This window comes from Callorhinus ursinus, unplaced genomic scaffold (assembly GCF_003265705.2).
Source record: "Callorhinus ursinus isolate GAN/ISIS: 27379988/994484 unplaced genomic scaffold, GSC_fseal_2.0 scaffold14, whole genome shotgun sequence".
NCBI lineage: Eukaryota > Metazoa > Chordata > Mammalia > Carnivora > Otariidae > Callorhinus > Callorhinus ursinus.
This window is the reverse complement of record NW_027397076.1, coordinates 46,243,242-46,254,218: the sequence shown is the minus strand read 5'-3', so window position 1 is coordinate 46,254,218 and position 10,977 is coordinate 46,243,242.

Genomic DNA, 10,977 nt, shown 5'->3' with positions numbered 1-10,977 from the left:
CCTAAAGAAAAGCCTCGGGATAGGGGTGTCTGGAGAAGCAGGCTGGGCAAGGAGAGAGCAGAGGACAAAATGGGGTAGGAGAGTGTGGGGAAAGAGGTGCAGTTGTGCTCAGGCTTGATGAGGGACTTGGGACCTAGAGGTGGGGGCTTTGTGGTGGTACAGAAGGCAGAATGGGACACACTGGTAGGTTCTACCATTTCTACACCATGGCAAGTCATACAGGTCAGAAGCTTTTCCCATGAAGCACCAAAGGAGAACAAAAATTTAAAGTAAAGTTCTGCAATATTGGTCCCCAGCATTGGTCCCATCCAGTACACCCGTGGGGAGAGAGGAGGAACACAGATTAGGGCCTATGTGCCTCTCTTCCTCCAATATCCAGCTTGGGAATGGATAGGAACAGTTATAGCGAAGGCAGAGAGCCCATCTAACCCACGCACATGTAGAAAGTGGCTGAGAACAGGTCAAAGGGCACCCAAGGAGACTGGAGCTCCCAATTTTACAGAAGAGAAACAATCCATTAGAGATCCTTGGAATCTCTTGGGTTTTAGAAGCCCTACCAATCTCCTCACTTTAGGCCCTGCAACCCTTGTTGCATCTCATCCAAAGATGCTCCCAGGTCCCAGTCACCTCTGTTGGCCCTAGGGAGTATGTAGGGTTCATGCTGTTTCTGGGAAAGGAGCCCGGGACAGGACAGAGGGTAGTACGTCATAGTGTTAAGAGCAGAGACTCTGGCAACAGGTACTTTGGTTCAGATGTGGATGAGAATACAAAGTGACAGAACTAGTTAAGACTGCTAGTGGGAGTATAAATTGGGATTACCAATTTTTTTTTTAAGATTTTATTTATTTGACAGAGAGAGACACAGCAAGAGAGGGAACACAAGCAGGGGGAGTGGGAGAGGGAGAAGCAGGCTTCCCGCCAAGCAGGGAGCCCGACGCAGAACTTGATGAGGGACTTGGGACCTAGAGGTGGGGGCTCTGCGGTGGTAGACCCTGGGATCATGACCTGAGCCGAAGGCAGACGCTTAACAAATGAGCCACCCAGGCGCCCCTGGATTATCACTTTGGAACACAGTATATAGCACCATCTTATAACAAACATACTTTCTTTTTTTTTTTAAGATTTTATTTATTTATTTGCGAGACAAAGAGAGAGCATGAGCAGGGGGAGGGGCAGAGGGAGAAGCAGACTCCCCGCTGAGCAAGGAGCCCAAGGTGCGGTTTGATCTCAGGACTCCAGGATCATGACCTGAGCCAAAGGCAGCTGATTAACCGACTGAGCCACCCGGGCGCCCACAAATATACTTTCTGACCCAGGAATTTCACTTCTCATTTATATACCCAAGAGAAACTCTCTTTCTTTCTTTCTAAGGGAAGGAGAAAGAGAGGGGAGGGAGAGGGGTAGAGGGAAAGGGAGAGAGAATCCTAAGCAGGCTCCACACCTGGTCAGGTGCTTAACTGACTGAGCCACCAAGGCACCCCCCCCAAAAGAAGCTTTTCTATACCTACACCAGGAGACATGTACAAGAATGTTGAGAGCAGCACTGTTCGCAATAGCAAAAACTTGAAGCAACCCAAATACCCATTGGTAGAAAAATGGATGTATAGACACTGATATATGTGTCTGTCTGTATATATACATATATTTCACACAATGGAAAATTATTCGGCAGTCAAAATGAGTGAACCTGGGGTACCTGGGTGGCTCAGTCAGTTAAACGTCTGACTCTTGATCTCAGCTTAGGTCTCCATCTCAGGGTTGCGAGTTCAAGCCCTGCCTTGGGCTCCATGCTGGGCGTGGAGACTACTTAAAAAAAAAAAAAAAAAGAGTGAACCACCACAGTGATACTCAATAATAGGGAGGAATTTTAGCAATAAAATATCAAGTAAAAAAAAAAAAGGCCCAGAAGATTATACATGGCATGATAACATTTTTATAAAGTTAAAAAAAAATCGGGGTGCCTACCTGGCTCAGTTGGTAGAGCATGCAACCCTTAATCTCAGGGTTATGAGTTTGAGTCCCACGTTGGGTGTAGAGATTACTTTAAAAAAAAATCTTAAAAATATGCTTTTCAGAACACATACAGATAGGATGAAACTACACAAAAAAGAAAACAAAAAATGATGAACACAGGATTCAGGATGGTGTTTACCTCAGGCGGGGGCAGCAAGGGGATGAAGTGGAATATTTGTAGATTTCTGTGATTTTCAAGGTTCCAGTTTTTCTGTTACATGGTTGGTTAATGATCATGCTTAATTGAGGTGCCTACATGGCTTAGTTGGTGGAGCATATGGCTGTTGATCTCTGGGTGTGAGTTCAAGCCCTCCACTGGGTACAGAGATTACTGAAAAAACAAAATGATGTGGGGTACCTGTGTCGAGCCCCACAACTGAGCCACGCAGGCGTCCCTAAGTAAATCTTTAAAACAAAACAAAATGATGCTTAGTTTGCTATTAAAAAAAAAAAAAAAAACCCAACGAATTAGGGGTGCCTGGGTGGCTTAGTTGGTTAAACCTCCAACTCTGATTTCAGTTCAGGTCATGATCTCAGGGTCCTGGGATCAAGCCCCAAGTCAGGCTCTGCACTCAGCATCGAGTCTGCTTGGGATTCTCTCTCCCAGCTCCCTCTGTCCTGCCCCCACCCCACACCCCACAAGCTTGCACTAGCGTGCCCCTAGCATACACTCTCTGTCTCTCACAAATAAATAAATAAATCTTAAAAAAAAAATTAGGGGAGGGGCACCTGGGTGGCTCAGTCGTTGGGCATCTGCCTTTGGCTCAGGTCATGATCCCAGGGTCCTGGGATCGAGCCCCGCATCGGGCTCCCTGCTCGGCAGGAGGCCTGCTTCTCCCTCTCCCAGTCCCCCTGCTTGTGTTCCCTCTCTCGCTGTGTCTCTGTCAAATAAATAAATAAAATCTTAAAAAAAAAAATTAGGGGAATCCATATATAGGCCAATGAGGAGGGGATGTCATAAACGAAGGAATTTCCCATGTACTTGAAATCCATAACAAACAACAGAAACAACAAAAATCCTGGCTAAAGTTATCCCCACTAGATATAAATTCCAGAAGGGCAGGGATGTGTCTGATTTGTTCACCACTGTAAACCCCAAGCTTAACACACAATAGACAAAAAATAAATCTTTGTTGAATAAATTAACATAAGCTCTCTGAGCCTCAGTTTCTTCTGGATCAAATAACATAATGTAAGTAAAGGCTTAATATACTGCCTGGTACAGAATAAAGCACTTAATAAAATAAATAGGAGCAATTTGATGAAGGTTTTATTAACAGCAAAAGCTTATCCCTAACCACCAACTCTACAATCTCTTGTAATAAGGAACAGAAGGGCAAAGTGCAGCTAATTCGGTGCCCTTGTAGACATCAAATAAAATTATTAGATTTCCTTATTTGAAGCTATCAACTTTTTTTTAAACTTTCTTTTTTCTTTTTTTAAAGTAATCTCTATGCCCAATGAAGGGCTCAAACTCATGACCTGAAATCAAGAGTTGCACGCTACACCAACTGAGCCAGCTAGGCACCCAAATTTCTTCTCTTTATTCCTCACCAAACATTGACAAGAATCTCATGGAGAACTGAACCCTGGCCCATTTCCTTTCACGTTGGCCACATAGCTGAATGCCAAACTTCCAAACTCAATATAAACTCTCAAAAACTCACTTGAGTTTTTGCATAGATTTACATATAACTGATATTCATTGTTTTCCATTAGCCTAGCCTCTTTATTTAATTTCTTTAAAGAATGACTTATTTGAGGGGTGCCTGGGTGGCTCAGTTGTTAAGAGTCTGCCTTCGGCTCGGGTCATGATCCCAGGGTCCTGGGATCGAGCCCTGCATCGGGCTCCCTGCTCCGCAGGAAGCCTGCTTCTCCCTCTCCCACTTTCCCTGCTTGTGTTCCCTCTCTCGCTGTGTCTCTTTCTGTCAAATAAATAAATAAAATCTTTAAAAAAAAAAAAGAATGACTTATCTGAGAGAGACAGAGAATGCATACACAAGGGGAGAGGGAGAAGCAGGTTCCCCGCTGAGCAGGGAGCCTGACATGGGGCTGAATCCCAGGACCCTGGGATCAAGACCTGAGCCAAAGGCAGATGCTTAACCGACTGAGCCTCCCAGGCGCCCCAGCCCAGCCTCTTTTTTTTCAAAGATTTTATTTATTTGACAGAGAGAGACACAATGAGAGAGGGAACACAAGTAGAGGGACAGGGAGAAGCAGGCTTCCCGCCGAGCAGGGAGCCCGATGCGGGGCTCGATCCTAGGACCCTGGGATCATGACCTGAGCCGAAGGCAGACGCCCAACGACTGAGCCACCCAGGCACCCCCCCTTGCCTAGCCTCTTTAAAGGGGGGAAAAAAGCACTGTATCTCCCTTGAAGAGTGGAACCCCATCTTCCCCAAGCCCCTGCTTGGTATGGGCTGGGTTCTTAACAATGCCAGTTCTCCAGCAGTCACTGAGCAACCCGCTGTTGGGCTGCCTGGGCTACTTGCTTCCAGTCACTGCTGGTGAGCCACAGCAAACGTGGTGAGTACATGCTGGATAGTAGAGAAAAACTCCACCCCCAGAGCTTGGCCTGTGACTCTTCCTGCTCACCTGGATCTGACCAGAGATGCTAGGGCCAGGATGGGAGGACACAAACAACCCCCCACTGCTCCCCAGGCCCCACCACCTATCTACCAAGGAAGCTTTAAGCAAAAGATCTGCAGCACGTTACCCAAATTCTTGAGTTGCTGAGCCTGACTCATTGGCTTATTTGCACCATACTGAAGGTAGCTGAATGAGAGGATGCACAGAGCAGGGGTGCCCCCTCTTTTGTCCATTCCTTAAAGTCCTATCAGCCATCTGTCCTCATTACCTACCTGGTGTCACCCTACTGAGGAAGGGGGCTGCTGCTTACCTGGATGAGTAGCTGGGATGCAGCCACCTGGGGCAGTGCTCGATAGAGGACCTAGGCCAGGATGGCTGCTGTGCTCTGGGCAAGGACATAGGACACCCCCTGGAGGGGGTCAAGCCAGTGGGCACAGCGCAGTGCCAGAGTGAGGGCAGGATTTGTCTGGGCCCCACTGATCTCATCAAATATCTATGCCAGGCTCACCACCACCAGCTCTTCAGGCAAGAGCTGAGGGACTGTGCCTGGCACAGAGCTCCCACTGGGGCATGAGGCCCTAAGGACAGCCCCTCCAAAGACCAGGATGCCTAGGCCTTCAGCCAGCACATCTCTCCCAAACCATTGGCTCTATAGGTCCTGGGGGAGAGGTAAGGGAGGGGAAGGCAAGATCAGGCTGGCTGGCTGGGCTGGCAGTGTCTTCTCCCCACTGGTCTCCTACCTCTCTCTCCCTCTTCCTCTCTCTGTTCCCCTCCCCCAACTAGGACTCAGCCTCTTCATCCTGCACCTACTGCCCCCCAAGCGCCTGTTATGAGAAGATGAGAGAAGGACTGAAGGGCAGAATAAGGGAGTAGTCAGAGAATAAGCTCCCACTTGCTTTGACTGGGATTTAACAGTGGAGAAGAGGAAAAGTCTGTTTCAATAGAAGGAAGGAGTCTATAGAAAAAGATGGTGGTTTCCCCTGCAGAGATGCTAGGGCCAGAGTGGAAGGACACAAACATCCCTCCACTGTAGGAATCTCATTTCCCAGATCACCATTTTGCCAGTCTGGTTCAGAGTCTTTGTCAAGTGTCCTGCTCCAGTTTGGAGACTGCTTTTCTAGGTCTAGGTGAGTGGAGTCGGGATGAGGAGCAAGTGTTTCAGGTGCTTTCTCTGAAGGAGGTAGCCAGAGAGGGGAGAGCTCCACTCCTGTGATTAGAGAACATTTTGTGCTCTTCCTTCAGCCAATAGAGAGGAACCTCATCCCTCAATCTGCCACCCCTACACAGTCAGTGCTCCCCCCAGGGGAGTCTTAGACTTTTATACTCACACCTAAACATTCAGTATCCCCAACCTTGGCCATTCTCTCTCCTACCAATCTCTTCCTCTTTAGCCCTCCAACCCAGACCACCAAGGGAAGGGCAAGAGCTTATAATGGCTTCTGTCTACCAGAGGTGCTCACAGTGAAAGCAGAGACTCATCGTTCCACTTCCTAATCATCTTTACAAACCTGAGTTTCAGGAGCCAGAGAAGTAAAGAAGAAAGCTAACGTGAGGATCTGGAAGACAATGAGAATTCCAGGGAAGGCAAGGAAGGATATTTCCATTCCTCATTAGAAACAGAGCAAGCCAGTGAGAAGGCACCAATGCTGAATTGGCAACTGGACCATTGGAATCTGTAAAGGAAAGTTCCTTTGAGGAATTGCCTGAGAGTGCAGGGGATTCCTGGGGTCTAATACTCCTGGGATTACCCAGGACACACCCCAACCCATCTTTGTCTTCTTTTCTGGTTAGCTTGTTCACTTTTTTTGTTTTTTCTGGCTATCACTCTACTTCATTGTTGTATTTGAGGTTATTTTCAGGGGTTGCCAAAATTTTAAATTCTAGATTCTCCCCCTTTCTTTCTTCTGGGCTTGAGTAAGCATACAAACATTTTTGAATTGTTTTTTCTACTAAGAACTATGGAAGTGGAGAAAAGAGGAAAAGGGATTTGTAAAATAACAAACTTGGAGTAGTTACAAAGTTACTTCAAGTATTAACGGCTTGTAGTAGTGATCATCCCGGAGTCTCATCTGTCTCTACACTAGACTGAGTTACCTCTTGATTACTAACAATCAGCTTCTAAACTCTTTATATTCCTGGGGCTAGGGATCCTAAATTTACTATACCCCCTTCAATAAAGAAGGCTCCATTTCTCAGTCTCTGATAGGTGCCATAGGAAGCATAATCCATAATATTAGGGAGCAAGTTCAGCTATAAATCTCAGGGAATCTGCAGGCAGAGCTATTTGTCTTGTCTCATTTCTCCACAGTGTGTCTCATGCGATTACCATAGCCACCTCTGACGTTATCCAGGACCAGCTTACTAACTCTCTGAAGCTACTCCACAGCCAGCCCATATCATCAAGACCTAAAGAATAACCTAGATCTGAGTTCCATAAAAATACCTAACTTGCTGATCTTACAGGATTGTATGAGGATCAAATGAGATATACCCAGGCAATATACACATGTTAAGTTAGCTGCCTTCAAATGTAAATGAAGTGATTCATGAACTAATCAGATATAAACATAATTTATGATTATCAAGTATTGAACATCCTCTCTGGCAATTACAATATATGGTGAATCGAGATATGGTCCTGAGGGGCTGGGTGAACATCCATCTCTGCATCCACCACGTGGAATCTCTATCCTAGCCCCATATTCAGAATGCCAGATCAGCATGTAACCCAGCTCCATTGTGTGGACAGTTTCATAGGACAAAGGCCCTAGCATAGCACAAGCCAGCCTAGCAGCCCCTTTGGCTAGCTCCTGAGGGCCCCCTTTCTCTCTCTTTCTCTGGTTTGCTTTGCTGACTGCTGACTCCCTGGCAAAGTCCAGAACAATCACCAAGCTCTGAGTGCATCATCCCTCTCGCATCTATAGTTAAGGGCTCCAATTAGCACTTGGATCAGGTGAGGACCCCTACATGTTAGAAATGGGGTAATCTAAGAAATAGAGTGAAAACAGACTGACCCATCCTGTACTTGCCTCCTTCTCCCCTGCTCTTCCTAGGGAGTAGGTTATAACCCCAAGCCAGACAAATCAATGTTTACTATGGTTAGAACCTGTTCTGAGTACTTAACAGTATATGTGTTATCTCAGATACTGGTTTTCACTAGGACTGTACCATCAGTTTATTCCCTACCTATTCAGTTGACAGCCTCTCCTTGGATGACTTCGCCTAATTCCACTCTCCCTCAAATTTATATCCACATATTTACAGAACATTTTCACCTGCGTGTCCCGTAGACATCTCAAGTACAGCCTGTCTGAAACAGAATGAATTATCTTCCCCCATTAAAACATGCTTTTCCTGGGGCGCCTGGGTGGCTCAGTCGTTAAGCATCTGCCTTCGGCTCAGGTCATGATCCCAGGGTCCTGGGATCCAGCCCCGTATCGGGCTCCCTTCTCAGTGGGAACCTGCTTCTCCCTCTCCCACTCCCCTGCTTGTGTTTCTGTTCTCGCTCTCTCTCTGTCAAATAAATAAAAATAAAAATCTTAAAAAAAAAACAAAAAAATCCCACATGCTTTTCCTTTTATATCCCCTCATTAAATCAGAAACCTATGAATCAGCGTTGACTCCTTTCCCCAACCTCTCACTCCCACCTAACCTGTCACCAAAACTCTCATCAATTCTACCTCTCAGATGGCTTAACCCATACCATCTCTCACCTGAGGACTCTAGTGGCTTCAGACCCCATTTGACCCTGTTTGTGCTCTCATTCCCTCCAATTCATTCTCCATGTTGCTGTCAGTTTTATCTTTATATAAGTGCCCGTAAGGGAACCTGGGTGGCTCAGTTGGTTAAGCATCTAACTTCAGCTCAGGTCATGATCTTGGGGAGTCTGCTTTTCCCTCCCCTCTGCCCCTCCCCCCACTCATATTCTCCCTCTCAAATAAATAAAATCTTTAATAAAAGTACCTGTAATTTGTCATCTCCTTGTGTCCCTTCAACAGTTCCTAAACGCCTGAAAGACATTCTTACTACGAATACATGACTCTTCATAATTCAGCCTCAACTTTTCCAACCTTCTCCATATCTCCCCAGCATGAGGCCCTGACAATTTTGTGCTTTTGTGGCTCCCAAATACCTCATTCTATTTCTACCCAGTGCTTTAGCAGAAGTTGTTCCCTATACCTTGAATGTCTTTTCCCCTTTTGTCTGTCAAGTGAAACTCTATCACTTCTTAATTATTATGCACGGGAATGTTAAGAGTTAATTACTTTAAGACGAAACCAGAGAGGGAGACAAACCATAAGAGACTCTTAATCTCAGGAAACAAACAGGGTTGCTGGAGTGGAGGGGGTGGGAGGGAGGGGGTGGTTGGGTGATGGACATTGGGGAGGGTATGTGCTATGGTGAGCGCTGTGAATTGTACAAGACTGATGAATCACAGGCCTGTACCCCTGAAATAAATAATATACGTTAATAAAAAAATTAAAAAGAATTAATTACTAGCAACAAGGTAGGTAAATCATCTGAATGATGAAGGTGTGTTTATTAGGTGGATGGTCAGTCTGCGAAAGTAAAATAATACAAGAGATGACAGGCAAAAATCTATTTCCTGAGTGGGAATAAAGTAATAGAAGTGTGTCTAAGTGACAGTGTGAGGAACGTGCAGTGATTGCTTTAGCTCTCACATCTAGGACGGAACCTAAGGAGAAAAACTACAGAAACAGAACCCAGGAACTTTCCTCTCATTACCACTAAGATGCAAAGGATTGACAGAGCAGAACTTTTCTGAAGGAAATCTGTCCTCCACGCCTTTGCTCCTGTACTTAACGAGGAATAGAAACCTCTCTTCTCACACATTAGGCAGGTCGTAAAGGCTGGACCACGCTGACCCCTGGTGGAGAATGAGCCAGCCACTGCACTCCAAGAACATGGGCACAAAACTTTCTCCCTTCATGCTCATTCATTAATTAATTCAAAAACAACAGTACAGGGCATCCGAGTGGCTCAGTTGTTAAGCGTATGCCTTCAGCTCAGGTCCTGATCTCAGGGTCCTGGGATTGAGTCCCACATCGGGCTCACTGCTCAGTGGGAAGCCTGCTTCACCCTCTCCCCATCCCCCACCCCGTGTTCCCTTTCGCTATGTCTCTCTGTGTCAAATAAATAAAATCTTAAAAACAAAAACAACAGTACGTTTACTCTGTACTAAGGCCCTAGGGCACAGAGAACAAAGGACTTAATCCCCATTCCTAAGAATTCTTAAGAACCCATTCTTTTTTTTTTTTTAAGATTTTATTTATTTATTTGAGAGAGAGAATGAGAGAGAGAGAGAGAGCATGAGGGGGGGAGGGTCAGAGGGAGAAGCAGACTCCCCGCTGAGCGGGGAGCCCGATGCGGGACTCAATCCCAGGACTCCAGGATCATGGCCTGAGCCGAAGGCAGTCGCTCAACCGACTGAGCCACCCAGGCGCCCCAAGAACCCATTCTTTTTTTTTTTTTTTAAGATTTTATTTATTTATTTGAGAGACAGAGAGAATGAGAGAGAAAGCACATGAGATGGGGGGAGGGTCAGAGGGAGAAGCAGACTCCCTGCTGAGCAGGGAGCCCGATGCGGGACTCGATCCAGGGACTCCAGGATCATGACCTGAGCCGAAGGCAGTTGCTTAACCAACTGAGCCACCCAGGCGCCCCCCAAGAACCCATTCTTAATTCCTATTCTTAAGAACCTAACGGGTGAGGGGCACCTGGGTGGCTCACTCGGTTCTGGGTTAGCCTTTGGCTCAGGTCATGATCTCAGGATCCTGGGATTGAGCCCGCATGGGGCTCCCTGCTCAGCGGGGAGTCGCCTTCTCCCTCTGCCCCTCCCCCCACTCATGCGCGCGCGCTCTCTCTCTCTCTCTCAAATAAATAAAATCTCAAAACAAAAAACACCTAATAGGTGAGATACGGAGTTGCCTCTTTAAATGTTCCCTCCTCGCAGCACTGGGGAGAATGAGGAGTGGAGTTAGAAGGCTAATGCAATAGTCCAGGGGAGAAATAATGTGACTGGGGTTCAAGGACAATCAGATATGTGAGATGAGGGAGACAAAGAAGTCAAGGACTTCCAGGTTTCTGGCCTGGGCAGCTGGTTGTTTATGGGTTGCAGTTCACAGAAGTCAGGGAACCTACGCAGAGGAGGAAGCTTGTGTAGGAAGACAAAGTAAGTTTTAGAACAAAGTAAGTTTTAGACATGTTAAGTTTGAGGTGACTGGCTGGCAGGGTGAGTGGGGGGAAGGGAACATCCAGGTTGGAATGTCTAATAGGATGTTGGATATACAAATCTGCAAATCAGCGAAGAAATACATGGTAGAGATTTTGAGTCCTCCGATAACCCTGAAAATAC